General features: G+C 44.5%; 1 pseudogene across 1 annotated transcript; it reads left to right on the plus strand.

The window, feature by feature from the left end:
• The first annotated feature begins 551 nt into the window (after positions 1-551).
• On the plus strand, positions 552-16,968 carry LOC308323289 (cytoplasmic tRNA 2-thiolation protein 2-B-like; annotated as a pseudogene). The gene is made up of 4 exons: positions 552-1,855; positions 13,912-13,964; positions 14,466-15,539; positions 16,945-16,968. The product of its transcript is annotated as a cytoplasmic tRNA 2-thiolation protein 2-B-like (transcript).
• The last annotated feature ends 515 nt before the right edge of the window (positions 16,969-17,483 follow it).

The raw sequence follows: 17,483 nt of genomic DNA on the forward strand, positions 1-17,483 counted from the left end.
GTGTGTGTGTGTGTGTGTGTGTGTGTGCGCGTGTGTGGGTGGATATATTGGCCTATTATAATTGTTACTCACTAGTTAGTGGTATACTAGTATATTATATTTACATTGCTGGCTTTCTAATTTTTAAATAAAAGGCTGAAGATTTAATTTCTCATTTTTATTCAGGTCAGTGGGATGGTGGTGCTATATGGATAATCCCAGCACTATTATTTAAGGGCGTGGCAGTGGAGGGTTCCAAATATGGAGATGACTGATGTCATATGTCAAGATGACATGGTCCCCGAGGGACCCGGAACCCGGTCAACTATAACGTTTCAGCATTTAAGGTGTATCATGCCACCGGTGTGGTGAGAGCATATCATGAGGGGAGAGTGACTTCTTCTGGACAGATAGTGGTGGCACAGGAAGAAGCTCAAGGGACAAAAAGGAGGTGTGACAGTAGCACCTTTAAGACTGTAACTTGTCCAGAGAACGAGGGTGATGCATGTTGCATCAATCCCTGACAACAAAGTGTCAAACTGAAGAGGTACCTGTGGAAATCTGGTCGCAGAATGTGTGACATGGATGAAGAATACATTGGTCAGCTGGAACTACGGGAGGTTCCAGGTGTCGTCAAGATATGCGTCAAATGCAAAGAAAACACAGCAGCTCTGGCTATCAGGGCAGGAGATGCTTTCTGCAGGGGCTGTTTTAAGGAGTACTTCACACATAAGTTCAGGGCCATGCTTGGCAAGAACAGACTAATTTCCCCTGGAGAGAAGGTGCTACTGGCTGTGTCGGGAGGCCCTTCTTCCTGTTCCATGCTCTATCAGGTTCAAGAGGGTCTGAGTCAAAATGCTCACAAGAAGTTGAGATTCACACCTGGCATTGTTTTTATTGATGAAGGTGGCGTTCTCGGGCTGTCTGCTGAGGAGAGACAGAGGACAGTAGCTGAGTTGCAGGCTGCTTTCAAAGCCACTGGCTTCCCCTATCACATTGTACCTCTGGAACAGGTTTTTAATCTTCCTAGTTCAGTTCTGGAACTGGTTTCCTCAGCCCCAGACCAACCAGCAGCGACCGACAGCAACAAAACTGCTGTAGTAGACCACTTCATTCACAACAGTCATCGGAAGCATGCCAACCCGGAGAAACGGTATGAGTTGTCACAGGTCAGCATCGAGGAGGTGGGTAGACCTGATGAATATAGTGCCCAGGAGGGTAGACTTGATTACCAGATGCCTAATACCCAGGCTTTGCAGAGACTGTCGCCTCAGTGAAGACACTAACAGCCAAAGAAGACCTTCTGCACACACTCAGACAGCACCTACTGGTCCATACAGCTCGAAGTCAAGGCTACAGCAAGCTTATGGTAGGAGACAACTGTACCAGACAGGCTGTCAGATTGCTTGCCGGTATAGCATTGGGCAGAGGAGCACAGTTGGGAATGGATACAGGGTTCTCAGACCACAGGTACGGTGATACAGTAACAGTGAGGCCGATGAGGGACTATTCAGCTAAAGAAATCTCCTTATTCAACCACATGTTTAATGTTCCATTTGTCTTCATACCCAGCCTGGACACTAAGATGAAAGACAAGGCCAGCGTCTTACAGAGATCTTTGTCACTAAACTTCAAGCAGATTTCCCCTCGACTGTCAGCACCATCTACAGGACTGGTGAGAAACTTCAGACAGTGTGCCCCCCTCAGAAATGTCCTGCAGCTGACAGCACTGATAAATGCCTGCTCTGTATGTGCACCTTGGATACTGCTGCTGCTGACGAGACCTCAGCCTTCCAGGGTACTCTGATCTCAGAGCAGCTCTCAAAGAAACAAACTTCTGGAGGTTCCAACACTGGAAGCCCAATACTGACCACAGGTCAGTGCTGTTCATCTCGGGAGGGGAAAGAAACACACGGCAGGGGAGGGACGCTCTAAAGACCTGGAGGCGTGATCAATGCTCTTTGGCCACTCAGAATAGCCAAAGAGCATTGATCACGCCTCCAGGTCTTTAGTTTACTCAAGTTAGGTAATAAGACCTGGTACTTAAGACACGCAAAATACAGCCCTTGAGTCTCCAAGCCTGACAGGTCACAGTTATAGCCAAATTATAATAACATCTCTGTCACTTAGAATTATTTAATTTCAGATCATACAGCATTGACAGCCTTGACTCTGTGTCATGCATTTCTGGTGGCATATAATTAACGCGCTGTGACAAACTGCCCGACAGCTGTGTCTGCCACTGCACAAGGGGCTCAAACGAGATCAATTAGGAGAGATCAAAGATGTAGATTCTGTGGCAGTCATGTCGCTGAATGTATTCATGTGCGACACCAATGACACCCAGACAGCAAGCGATGAATGCCCTCCTGCTTCGCACACAAGTATACTGTATGCACACAAATGCTTGCAGCAACCTTAGGCTATTTGCTTTTAATTGCTTTTATTTGTTTATCCTGAATGGACCTGTAGGACTTTAGGACTAGCTCCTCCTGCCATGAAGTATGAACACAAACACAGTTACATAATGTTACACAGGCACACAGAAACATACTAACAAGTACTAACAACACCCATACACACACACACACACACACACACACACACACACACACACACACTCGCACACGCACGGTACAAATGACATAGAGGATCCAGTGAAGTAGGCCTAACATCAGCCGCTATGCTCCATTTGTGTCTAGCACTATGGCCCACAGGGAACACTTCCTAAATTAACTTGTTCTCAAAGACATAAAGGCTTATAGGAAACCATTCTGTGTGATGATTATATTTCCAACCTAGCTTTGAGGCTATATTTGCTGACTTGCTTATCTGGCTAAAGATCCTAATGAATGCAGCTCCTATCTGTGATAAACCATGCAGTAATCCCAGCTGCAGCAGGGGGAAAGCAATTGTCACATAGCAACAAAGTAAATCAGGAGGCGCGTGCGCAGTGCACTCCCATGCTTGTTCCTCGCACATGCCCGCCCGCGACGAGTTGAAATGTGTTTTATCCGACGTGATGCATTTAAATGCGTTTAGCACAAAGAACATCGGGGCAACCTCTTGGATCCAAGCTAGAACGCAGGCATTGTGTCCTGTCAAAAGGCCTTCAAAGGCATTCAATCAACGTCCATATACCCAACATGAAAGGAAAAAAAACACCTGTGTGAAATAAGCGACTATGCATTTATTGTTAGGGTTAGTGTACTGTGCTCTGCATGTACTGTATTGTGGTGTACTGTGTGGGGGTCACCGAGGGGTCCCCGGGGGTCCCTGGAACATCCAGAGCCCCAGGAACGGTCCAGTACTGGCCACTTTAGGTGTTGCAGCTGTCCATGCTCAGACATACAGACAGACATACATACACATTGCTGCGTAATGGAGCGGTTAGGCACCGACCCCATATATATATATTTTTTTAAGTTCACGATAATTGTGTCAAGCTTACCCGAAACCAACAGCTTCTTGGTCGACCCACGCATCACTAATGGTCAAAGCTGTGAATAGACAACCTTTGATAAACGCAACATCACCATACGTCAGACTCAGACAGACGAGAGAGAAACGGACTTGAGTAGATTACTGATGTGCCATGCTGATGCCTTCCCTTATGTCCTGACTGGGAGGGCTCCATCTCCATCTCATTTAAATATGAAAGGGCATCGGAAGCATACATCATAATGATTGATTCTGAGCCGATCGCTGGGAGAGTCATTTGTCTTTCGGTTGCCTCACAGTCCAGAGTAATGCAATCCATCTTGTATGCGATGACCAGTTCATTATGGATTTATTATGCCATTCTGAGATCATCAGCAGTACTGTAACAGAGAGAGGGAGAGAAAAAGTAAAGTATGTAAAAATAATGAACACATCATGAATATGGATCTCAGTCCCTCAACTCTCAAGACACATCCCAAAAAGAAATAATTTATTTCTACCGAATGGGTTCCCAGATTGCCCAGTCCCTAACTTTAATAATGAGCACAATAATAGAACAACGTGTGTGCCTTGATTCATGCTGCTGGGAAGTCCTGCCCAGTTGAACTGGCAGTCCGGCAACACATGTTATACAGACAGCCCCCACCTCAGGGGTCTATCTTTCATCAGAGACCTATGCATACTTGGAGGTGGACTTCGAAATTATACCCCTGGACCGTTTCGAGCTACCAGGCCAGCTGTCCTGCAGGCTTTATGGGAGGAAGGTATAAATAAGGCCTATTTAACTCAGTAAAAAAGCTTTTTTAGTTTTTTTACACATTCAGTTCAGAAAATAATCAGGCGAACTTCTGGATTAATTTGGTGACCTCAGAGGGATCGCAACCTAGATTTTTAGAACCCCTGCTCTACATGACAATAGTACAATAATGGTGGTGTGTGCAGCCAGCCTGAGGCATGCTTGGAAGTCCTGCCCAGATGAGTGGGCACACCCCAGAATGGACAATACTGTATCTGCCTGTGTGGGCACTGCAGTACACAGCTGGTACAGAATGTGCCTTGTTCACTTATCTCAACATTGATCTTTAATACAATCGGAAAGAGGCTTTGCATGGATAACAGACAGTCACACACAGACCGGTACAGGCAGGCAGGCAGGCAGGCAAACAGACTGGAAGGGAAGGGGCCTTCAGTGGAAGGGGACAATTAATAAATTGGTTCATCTTTAAGCCCATGGCCTCCATGGCTAAAGGCTATTAAAGTCAACCCAGACATGGGAATTGTTTGTAATTGCAGCAATAACTAAATTATAATTCATATTGATTAATTCTTATTCCTTTACTCGCTCACCATATCTCTCTTCTCAGAAATGGTTTTCCTTACCACCTTGCTTTGAGACGAAAGTGTGAGGCTGTGAGCACACTGCTAGAACACTGCAGGTTAGTCGATCTGCAGAGGTGGTTAAGACCAAGGGATGGAAGATTTTCACTCTAGAAACCAAGTGGATTATCACAGGCAGCCATGGATTTATATTACACCAGTTCAATTTAACAGAAACAAAGCTCACCTTTCCCCCCACTTTATTCCCATCCCAATAAAAAGGCCAATAATAGTAAATCCCTCCGAACCTGTGCACATCACAACAGGTCACTCACATTATTAGTTGTCCCTGTTGTGTTTCAACCATTTTAATTTTGAACCCTCGTGCATCCCTACTTTGTTCGCTGTTGGGATGTCTTTTGAGGTTGTAGATGAGCTATTTTTGCTAGATTTGGTGTATTAAAAAAGAACAAGACAAAGTACAGAGACGATCCCGGTCAATTAAGTATTCGTTTACCAGCTACAGAGGGTTTAAGTTGTTAATCTGTTGTACACTCATTCTAAATCACTCTGGAATCAGCTGTCCTTCCCAAACCTTTTCCTTGGAGGCTATAGAGCCATGAGCCTGCATATAATTTTTGCTCCTCCACACAACCAGTAACAGTACGTACATGCACAGACTTGCACCCCTATAGGCACACATCTAATCTTTTAGTTGTGTGCGATCACAGCACTAGAGGAGAGCAGAGGAGATTAGAAGCAGAGATAAGGAAGTTACACTAGCTTGGGTAACCTTCAAGTGCTCTTTGTGTTTTTATTCCATCATACAATTCATCCCTGTGGGGACCAGGCAGCACCCAACTGCAGAGCCCTGACATCTTGACTTTAAATACAAACAACAATAATAAAAAACATGCTTTTAACACTTCTGAGGTCATCGATCAAGTGAATATAATATCCAAATATCGAATCAAGCAACTTAAATGTGTCTGGGGTGCACCAAAAGGCAAGCCAGAGTAGACACGAAAATGGAGAAATGACCCCAAAAGTGTAATAGCTCTTTAAATGCAGGAAGTGCCGCTAATCGCGCCACGCCTCCAACGTGTGGCTTTGTGTGTGACCCTCTGTAACGTCATGTGGCATCCAAGTCAATGGCATTATTTATTCCTGGATTATTCCATAACTTTTTAGGCCTTTTTTGTTTTCAATACTATACCAATATGTCATATATAAACCATACATCAACTGGAAAATGATGATGTATTATTATGGGTTAAGCTATCAAACAGCATCATATTGATGATATGCATTCCTATAATTCCATTCTGCATAATGAATGGAATATTTTAGTGTTTAGTGTAATATTTTTGTGTGACTCAAGTAAAACATTTTACACAGGACTTTTAATTAACACTGACTGCATTTCTTTTTTTTCTAATATATTTTTTATCCCACGATTTTGTAACCCATTTTCACCCCTGTGCCAATCATCTACTGTGATCCTGGGCTCTACACACCCTCCGCCAACCTGGGGAGAGCAACGGACTTAACTCATTCTCCCTTCATGCCTGAGTGTCCAAGTTGCTCCTTTACACCTGACAGGGGGGAGTTTCCCTGGTTGGACGTAGCGCGTGGAAGGAACACGTTATTCCAACCAGTTCCTTTCCCCTCCATCAGGCGCCCCGGCTGGCCAGGGGGAGGCAGTTTAGAGACCAGGATTACTGCATGTTTTTGTGAGGGTACCTACCCTCTGACTGCCTTTCTATATTGTGGTATTGCTACAAAATATAAATCTGAGTACTCAACTTTCAGTTGACTTGGTGATGACTTTTCACTTATGAGCAAAAAATATGTTTGTGAATTGTGATTGAATTGGGATTTTTCTGCTTCCAGACATTGGTGGTGAACCGAGGACCTCTAGTGGGAGGTAGGCAAACATAATTGAAGCACATCAGAAAGACACAAGTCACTAGACTAGTCAGACACATCGACATGGCCATGGTGTACATGCTATTTCCCCAGGCTAAGACTGCCATGGTCATCCTTTGTACCATGATGTAACCTTGTCAGTTGTCACTAGTGCAGAGAAATAGCTGAAGGAGTGTGAACCACTCATAAGTATAGCCTACACTAATTATTTGTATCAGTTGACCTTTACTGCCAACAATGCCAACACTGTGTTTCTTTCCTCTGATGTGCCTGGTCCGCCTTCAGTTCAAATGTGAATTGCTGTGGATGAAATGACTTCCTTCGACTTCCACTGTAGTTAATGTGAATTATGTGAGTTAATGTGCGTATACGTGACGATTCCGAAGGCCCCTGAGGCCTAAACGTTGTATTGTCTTTCCAATTTGTCAATAATTTTTTGGGAGCTTTTAAAACGGTATGCAGATCTCCTCTCTCCTTTCAATGTGAATTAACCCACCATGGTTTGGACTACATTTAATGATATAGTGAAAATATTTATAATATTCACTGTGTGTCTGTATGATAGCTATTCCCTCTCTCTGGAGGTTGAGTCTTCTGAGGGCAGTAATCTAATTTGTGCCAGAAGACTTTTGAATTATTTTTTTCTTAATTGCCACATGGAGTCATGTCTAACAAAGTGTGAGAAGCCTCTATGCGACAAAGCACAATACACCTCAAACTCGGACTCAACTTTATTGTCACATCACAAGTTTACACCAAAGGAAATTATTAGACTGCAATGAAAATTATTATTTATCAGAATCATCCTTGTTGTCACATCACAATAGAGCTTAGTTTGAGGGACAGTTAAATGACCTTGGTCTGATGATGCCGTGTATTTGCTGATTGAGGCGTGCAGAAAAGGGGGGCTTGATCAATGATCACATCCTGCAGGTTTGCTACTGTCATGCCATTGGTCACCTTAGCTTAGAATTATTTGAATTGGGGGAGCAAATGTAAGCCAGAGAAGGGAGTACAGAAGTGGGGAGATATACGCAGATATGCAGGCAGGGCTGGCAGGCCAGCAAGGAGGGAGTTGAAATAGTCAAACCTGAGACTTCGAAAAGAAGTTGGGCAGACTCTTTGGTGAGGTATAGTGGTAGTGCAAACCTATGAGTATAATAATGCACAGAATAAACATATTTGCGCACACGCGCACGCATGCACGTGCGCACACACGCACACACACACACACACACACACACACACACACACACACACACACACACACACACACACACACACACACACACACACACTTCAAACAAGTGCAGCAGGTTGTGTGTTGAGGAGAATGGATGATGGTTGTTTTAATTGAATTTTTAATGATCCAATTCAAGTCCCAGGCTTTTGGACAGGATCACTGTTGGTTGAGAAGTCAGTTCACATTCCTCAAAGCATAGTGTTATTAATCCCTTTCTGCAAGGGCTTCCATTAATTTATAATTGAAATGGACTCCGTCCCTCAGCTGCCTTCCTTGGAACAATAGAGAGAGTAAATGGCAAAGTTGCAATAACCACTTCAAAGCAGAATCATCTGAGCTGAATTCCCAACATTGTCTGTAATATCATCCATAGCTAATTAAAAAATCACACCCGTGTGAAGTGAGGGGCGCTCTTATCATCGCACATCATCTGATTCCGGCCAATGAGTATTTGCGTCCTCACCTTCATCTTCAATGTTTGTGTTATGCAACACAAACAAACCCGTCCATTCATTGTCAATGGCATTTCATGTTTGTGTTAGGTCAAAGTTTGTGTTTATAAGCTGGACATAGGAGGGGCTATCATCCCTCAAAAATAATATACTGCAGAAATTAAACAATGTTGTATTATGACCTCTACTTTTAGACAGTTTCTGCAAGCTAATTCATTACTTTTCTCTTCTTACTTTTCTCTTCTTTCTCTTCTTAGGGACGGTGTCCCTCATCGAAAATAACTGACTTGATGATGTCAGCTTTAGCCTCTCAATATTTTCCATAATTTTCAAATGATACGAGAGTCTGTAGTTCTGCAGGTTAAAGTTGAGAACAGGAAGCTGTCGTCTCTTCAGACCGGAAGGGTATTCGACCAATCATGACACGGTGTTGACAAAAATGTACATTGTAAACTATCTTTAAAATATACTGTATTTTCCTATGCCCAGCTGTGTGTGTTTGTGTGTACCATGGAATGTGATTTCTACAAAGAAGCTGGTTAACTTGGCGTTGACTAATTTGGTTTCCAGTAGGAGTTATTTAAGAGATTGCACAGGCGTAAGTGGGTGGAGGCGAGACAACCCATTTATTTTAGCTAATTTCCAGAGCTTCCAGATAAGTTGAGAATCAGTTAAATCCACGGAATGTGATTTCTACAAAGAAGCTGGCTAACTAGGCGTTGACTAATTTGGTTTCCAGTAGGAGTTATTTAAGAGATTGCACAGGCGTAAGTGGGTGGAGGCAAGACAACCTATTTATTTTAGATAATTTCAAGCTTCCAAAGAAGTTGATAATCAGTTAAACCAGTGAAACTGGGTTCTGCAGCAGATTACTACACTGTAAATATTCAGGCTAGTCTACTCTGCATTCTATCACATTATTATGATTGGGAATATGTGTTACCTGTATTGCTGGGCCTCTATCCCACCCTACTGTTGTTATGTGTGCTTGTATTATTTATCATCTTGGAGGCTAAGCTTGTTTTAAGTCATTCCCGATAACACCATCAGCCAAAAGTCTAACGCGTGCACGTGCAATATAAAATGTATGTAATCTATCACAAACTCTTAGCATTACAATGGACAAAGAGAAATAAATTAGCAATGCACTGACAGGTTATTTGATTACATGAGCACCAGTGAGATTAATTCCCCAAGGGTTGCTCTCTGCAGGCCCCTTTTCCACCGGTTGGTTCCCAATGGGAACCGATTCAGTTCTTTTTGGTTCTTAGTCCATGAGCCAGAGCTCCAAAATTGGAACGTTAATTATGAATTGAGTGGGAAAAATTATACCTATATTAGATTGTTATCACCATGAAACTTCCCCATTGATTAGTTTACACGAATGATTTATTTTATTACAAATTTTACCTTTTTAAATATGCAAATGAGGCATTATGTAGGAAAATATGCAAAATAATAGAAAAAGCTACTACTGGGGTTATCATGTATTAATTTACTTGTATTGATCCTATAAAAAATGTAATATAGGTCTAGTTTTTCCCTAACCTGAGTCCGCCAGATTGCGGCAGTATTGAGTTCACCAGTTCCCTCCTCCTGCCTGCATCTGGACAAGCAGCGGGACAAACATTTGATATCTCCATAATAATTTTGAGTTGTAGTCTTCAATATGTCATAAGTTGATCCCGCCTCTAGCGGCCTCATACAGCCGCATATCGCTCCGGCCAGAATTGGACCGGAGTACATCATCTCTGCCTGAGAGTTCCCAGACTCTCCCTGCTGGCAGAATGCAAATGTTGTCCAGCAGGGGGAGTGGTTTCACCAGGCTAGTTTTTCCCACCAAATTTGGAGCTCTAGGGGCTGTATTTTGCGTGTCTTAAGTTCCAGGTCTTATTACTTAACTTAAGATTTGGAGGCATGATCAATGCCATTTGGCTATTCTGAGTGGCCAAAGAGCATTGACCACGCCTCCAGGTCTTAAGTTAAGTAAAAAGACCTGGTACTTAAGACACGCAAAATACAGCCCTCAGAGGCTCATGGACTAAGAACCAAAAATAATACTGAATCGGTGGAAAGGGGGTCCCAGAGTAATTGTCATGCCAGTGCGACAAAATATAGATTGAGCCTTCAGCACAGCTGCAGGGGAAGAAAACATTCAATTAGGCTCAGACATTCAGTAGGTTACAGCTGATCAAAGTCACACTAATGCCTGATTACACCAAAAATAGCTGATCTACAAGCTCACAACAGTAGTAGGTTTCGGTGTGTGACACTGGTATGCAAATACGTATAGCCTAAATGAGGCTTTGTGTGTGTACAAAACATTGGCCTAGATTTACAGTAAGCTCGACAACATTTTTGTGTAATTTATTTGTCATGCCCTTGGTGTGCAAAGATCTTTAGGAATCAATTAGGGACCGTACTTATGTTGGGGAACATAGGGATGAATGGATGACCCCCTTTCAATGGCTGCAAATGTAAGGCGTACTGTAACTTAGAAAAAAACAACCTGATAAATACAGTGATTATTTTTTGTTTCAAAATATGTTGCTCTGCAGCCGGTTTGGAAAATACCACAATGGTGTGAACCCTTAACTCTGGCGTTTTCACAGCCGTGGTCTGCCTGTAGGCTATTATTCTTGTTGGCAGGCAACAGCAGAGCTGGGAAAACTGAAATAAATAAATAAGCATTTTGCTGGGACAGTGTTTTGGTCTCCATGCAGCAGCGCATTTCCAATGCTGTTTGAAGAAAGGTTGGTCTGTTTAGTCAAGGTTTTGGTGATTCCACAATAAATATTTGAATTTTAACATTTCAGTAAACAATCTATTTCGTTTTTCATTTATGCACTTTTTAATATGCTATTGGTGTGACTGGTGTCTTGCCTCAGCATTTGGATTTTGGAATGAGACTATATGATGAAGACTATAACATGAAATAGTATGGTAAACACAGGTGTTATCAATTATATTAACTAGAATTTCGCCCCCCTTCGGGGGGCTCAATCCTAGTGTCGTTGCAGCGCAATATGGGAAGAAGGAGACTCCACTTCATGTTTCAGCTGTGGTTTTAAACTCAGTAGTGTGCCCTGCGCACACTCACAATTGCAGCTGGAGGGCGACGCGACACACACACACACACACACACACAGAGCGATGTGTGGATAAATCACTGAGATTTGGGAAATGTGTTCAGAAGTACAACGATTAAGCACGCACAGGCAAATGTCAGAAGCATCTGTTTGGGTTTCCAAACAGGAAGTTGTAAATGTGCTTATTAGACGGAGGCAGCGTGATGCTGGCATCTATTGTGATGCCAGCATCACCACATTTCACATAGAAATATAAGCACCCATTTACTCGCTTAGCGGAGACTGTGGGGTGGTAGAGGACATCTCCCCGGACGCGTGGGTATGTCCAGATAGTTGCCTGGCGGAGGCCTCTTTGTCCAGTGTCCATTCTGGGTCTGGAAACGGCACTTTTTTGAGTGTTGACCCCAATAGAAGGTCTGCTGCTCTGAATTTTACACCTCTCCCGCTTAGCGGAGACTGTGGGGTGGTAGAGGACATCTCCCCGGACGCGTGGGTATGTCCAGATAGTTGCCTCGCGGAGGCCTCTTTGTCCAGTGTCCATTCTGGGTCCGGAAACGGTACATTTTTTTGCATTGACCCCAGTAGAAGCTCTGCTGCTGTGAATTTTACACCTCTCCCGCTTAGCGGAGACTGTGGGGTGGTAGAGGACATCTTCCCAAACGCGTGGGTATGTCCAGATAGTTGCCTGGCGGAGCCGTGTTTTGTCCAGTGTCCACTTTATAAAGTCCATGCACTCCAGTGAATAGCATTTATCCATTTAGATAACTTTTTTATGTTATTTAATTACTTATTTTTACACAGAAACATAATGTGTGTCTTTACAATAACTGTAATGTAATAATAATACTAATAATGTAATGTAAAAATTATTTAATTAACGAATTAAATAACTTTATTTTATTCTGAAAGCAACCGGATGTCTTAAATCTGCTAGCTCTCAGACCGGAAGTTCTAAATTTGCTCATAAGACGGAGCCTTAGACGGAGCCAACTCGCAGGCAGTGCGAGAGGCTGGTTACAGGATTCTATAGGACACCCGTTTTGGTGTGACACACACGGCTTCCACATTTAGCTTGATACTGGGTGAAAGTGTCCTTCCAAAAATTGTTATTGCGCTCGAAATTCTTATTCACAATGACATCGAGTTGAGGTGATTGTGTTTTAGGGTAATTGTTGCATAAGCGCTATTTCGCACTATTTCTCCCTCCCCTCCCCTGTGTCTGAAGCAGCTAGCATGGAAGCTATATGGATTATGGAAGCTTTCCCTCCGATTGCACACAACCATGCCATTATCCACGCGTCCATCCGATTGCTTTTAATGTAAATGTCCCATCCACTGAGCAAAAGCGATATAAGCGCCTTATTCATTCATTCGATTCATTTGGGTGTGGGGCTGTGCAGTGCTGTGGGCAGCCTTTCTGACGGAGGCTCGGAGCTGCTGCTGCTGACGCTGTTCGAGTCGCATGGAGCAGTATAGAGTAGGCGTGGCGCAGCATTAGAAGGGCGCAGCAAATGCACGACATTGAGGGGTAGAAACCATCCCGGTCGCGTGGTTCATCTAACGCGTGTGTCACTGTGAAGGACTGGCCCCATTAAGTGAACGTAGTTGGCGTAGTAGACGCCAACATGACGATTCTGACGTAGGCTGTTGATGTTGAGCAACAATGGCGTGGTTGACAAAAGTAATATTTATTCAGTAATTAAGACATTTCTTTCAATGAAATGTAGCCTATATGTATTCTGGGAGTGTGCCGAATTTATTTTGCATATAGAGATGTGTGGTGAAAGTGTGGTTGGGTCGGAGAAAGCTGTTGGATAAACGGCCATGTGCTTATGTACCCCTGTCTATTAGGGTAGCAGGATTAAGGATCACTTCCATTCAGGTCCAACAGTGTTAGGGTGCTGCTATTGTGTGTGATGACTCACTAGAAAGGCTCTGCCACACTACATGGAACAGAACCTTAATTACTATCATTTGTAAGACCCATGTTTACCCTACTATTTCATGTCAGTATGGCTGCCAGTGCCATGAAAAGGTTGTGAAATTAGACTATTGGTCTCTTCCTCTCATCTCTCTCTCATTCATCAATGAATCAGAGAGAGATAGGTAGAGGGGAGGTGAAAAGACCACTGCGGAAGGATTGTACGGTACATACGTGTCCATTAATTTTGAGACACTCTGAGATAACTTAACACTCAGGTACGTGTTTCTATAGTGCAGCAGCTTTGTGTGTGTCTGTGTCTGTGTGCGTGTGCAAGTGCGCGCGCGTGCATGTGCATGCGTGCGTGTGTGTGTGTGTCTTGTTCCCTGAGGCCAACACACCACTACAGCCTTAACAGCTGTGCCATTAGTGGGTTGTTCAGTAAATGTGAAGCAGATAGGGAGTCTTCTCGGGCTGGCAGCCTCTACAGGGCTCTTAATGTGTTGGCAGTCTATCAAATCCATCTGTGTTCTACTTCAGGTCCACTGCCTGAAGTTGCCAGGCAGGCCTCTATAAGCCAGGCTAAGGGCATGGTTACACATGACTTCTTCATGTGCAAAGGGCTGCAGCGCGTTGACGGCTTATAAGTGTGTTAAGACCAGACCAAAATGTGTGAGGATTGGAGTTCATTATTGGTGAACGATATCAATCCATAGGAAAGAATCCCACTTGGCACGGCAGCCATTTTGCTTGTAGTATTCTTTCTGTGAGCCAACCCCTCCAATGTAAGTCAATCATCTCATCTGCCACATCCCGCAAGACAACATGGGACATTTGCGCTTTGTCTCGGGGTGTGTTAGCTACAACACATAATTATTATTATCCCCCTTGCAAACGAGCTCAATGAGTTCTACTGTATAGGTTTGAGAAGGAGTCGTTCCCCCCCACCCTCTTCCTCCACCCCCCCCTGCCACAACCACCATCCCCCCCCCCCCCCCCTCTCTGTCACGGAAAGAGAGGTTAAACTGCTGCTGAGGAGCCAGAATCCCCGTAAGGCAGCCGGCCCGGATTCTGTCTCTCCCTCCGTCCTGAAGCACTGCGCTGACCAGCTCGCCCCGGTGTTCACCAACATCTTCAATGCCTCGCTGGAGCAGTGTCACGTCCCAGCATGCTTCAAGGCCTTGACCATCATCCCCGTCCCCAAGAAGGCCAAGGTGTCGGGCCTTAATGACTACAGACCCGTCGCCCTGACCTCTGTGGTCATGAAGGTCCTGGAGCGCCTTGTCCTGGCTCACCTGAAGAGCATCACAGATCCTGTACTGGACCCACTGCAGTTCGCGTACAGAGCCAACAGATCCACGGAGGATGCCGTGAACATGGCTCTGCACTACACACAACATCTGGACACTGCAGGCGACTACGCCAGGATCCTGTTCGTGGACTTCAGCTCAGCCTTCAACACCATCCTACCATCCATCCTGGAGCACCAGCTGTCCCTGCTGCAAGTGCCGGACTCCACTCGGAGGTGGATTACGAGCTTCCTCACCAACAGGTCGCAGCGGGTGAAGCTGGGGAAGAGCATTTCCAGCTCTAGGTCCACCAACACCGGTTCCCCGCAGGGCTGTGTTCTGTCCCCACTCCTGTTCTCCCTGTACACCAACAGCTGTGTTTCCCTCCAACCATCCGTCAAGCTCCTGAAGTTTGCGGATGACACCACCCTGGTGGGCCTCATCTCCAAAGGAGATGAGTCGGCCTACAGGAGGGAGATCGAGCGGCTGCGGAGTTGGTGCAGCAACAACAACTTAGAGCTTAACACTCTAAAGACAGTGGAGATGGTGGTGGACTTCAGGAGGACCGCAGCCCCGCCCCCTCCCATCATGCTGGGAGGCACCCAGGTGACCCCAGTAGAGTCATGTCGGTTCCTAGGCATGATTCTCTCTCGGGACCTGAAGTGGGAACTAAACATCATGGCCCTCCTGAAGAAGGCCCAGAAGAGGCTGTACTTCCTCAGGCAGCTGAGGAAGTTCAGACTTTCAAGGACCATGATGGCTCAGTTTTACACAGCCATCATTGAGTCCATCCTCACACACTCCATCATCACCTGGTTCCCCGCTTCAGCTGCAAAAGATCTCGCCAAGCTGCAACGGGTGATACGCTCTGCAGAGAGGGTGATTGGCCGTCCTCTGCCCTCCCTCAAGTCCCTGCACGATTCCAGGGCATTGAAGAGAGGGAGAAAGATCATGGCCGACCCCTCCCACCCTGGCCACGGCCTCCTCACCCTGCTCCCCTCTGGGAGACGGTTGTGGCTGCTGAGCTGAAGGCTACAAAAGTCTGCCACAGACTGAGCTTCTTCCCCTCAGCCGCCAGGCTGCTAAATGACTCTGGTTTCCCTCCCACCCCTGCCCCCTATAGGGAGTGTCACCGGACATGTTTTGCACTATTCCAAAAACACTTTATATTTATACTTCCTGCACGGTGTTGTATTTGTGTTGTTGTTGTTTTCTCGTTATATGTGAAAAAAGGAATAAGAAATGCACACATGTCAAATGTGTTTTACACAATGGCAAATAAAGGTATCTGAATCTGAATATGAATGGCATTTTATAGCGCTTTTCTAAGTGCTCAAAACGCTTATACAATGGTTCATTCATTCATACATTGGGAGGAGAAGCTGCGAACATGCCAGCGTCCTCACTTCCCACACCAATGATGGCAAGCTCACACCGACCAACTCATTGGAGGCAATGTAGGGTTCAGTGTCTTGTCCAAGGTCACTTCGACATGTAGACAGGAGGAGCCTGTAATCCATATCCATAGCTATAAGTATAATGTGCAATAATCTATCACCAGTAAATATGAATGGATACAGTACAGATTTGATGCTGATATGCGTACAGTGTCAGCCAGCCTACAACAGTGGGTACAGTATATGGATAATATATGTACAGGAGTATTAACAGTAATGAGTATACAATCTACAGTATACACATTAAAATATTAGTTACAGTTTTCAGGCATCTGGTATGGTGTACTTTCCAGTAGTCCATGTATGAATGTGCCAGAGACAAGCATGATTTAATCCAAGAATTTAACAGAACATATGGGGGCTTTGTTGTGGAGCTTGATGCCTATAGTGGCACATTGTAACTGAACAAGTCGCTTTGTACCAGCTGGGGGGGGACGAGTCTGTGACTGTACTCCTCAATGTCCTCATCCCCACATGCTCATCATGGAAAGGATGGGAGTGGTTCATCAGGATGGTATCCATTTTCCTTTAGTTTTCATCCTCCACAACCACCTCCAGATTGTCCATTGATAGCAGAGCAACAGTTGACAACCTGCAGATTGCGCTGAAAAGCTCAGCAGGCCATTTGGGACAAGCTGAAAGAGTCACCATTCACTGTAAAAGAAAAAATTACAGTCCATTGTGTACTAGCTGTAGAATGTAGCTTGGATGAATATGCAACCAGGACAGTGAACGATGGAGCTGATGAAAGGACAGGGAATTTGTCAACAAAAGCAGTGCCTCCCATACAATGAGTGCGGGCACCACTGTGGTGCTATATTCTCCAGAGATACAACGTGCTGCACTGCTGACAGACACATATCATATGCTTGGTCTTGGGAACATGTTCTTGCTGGAACTTTCAACAAACCAGGCTGCATGCAAATAATCTTTTTCAACCCTAACAAAATAACTTAAAATAAGACTGAGGATCTGCTTTTAATGTAACATATTTCTGATGCAGAGCATGAAACTGATGTGCATCATGTGCCACTTATTTTCACAACAATAAAACATTTAAACAAAATGACACAATCAAATACAATAAAGACCACAGAACTACATTTGCACATAACTGACTGATGAGTCCTGTTTCGCAGTGAATAGGTCTATAATGATTCAACAGAAAAACGAACAGCTGTTACTTCCCTTGTCTAAGCACTTTGGCTTCAACCCTGCCTGGTGCTCATCATTACTGGTGGCAATGGTTGGAGCACACAGTAGAACTCCCAAAGGGAGCTACAGTGTGTGGATCTCCTTTGTTCCATCTCTGATTGTTCCCCATTGATCCAAAATAGTGTAGGCCTACACAAAGTATCTTTTCAGT

The sequence above is a fragment of the Protomyctophum bolini genome (genome assembly GCF_963924005.1).
Source record: "Protomyctophum bolini genome assembly, chromosome: 11".
NCBI lineage: Eukaryota > Metazoa > Chordata > Actinopteri > Myctophiformes > Myctophidae > Protomyctophum > Protomyctophum bolini.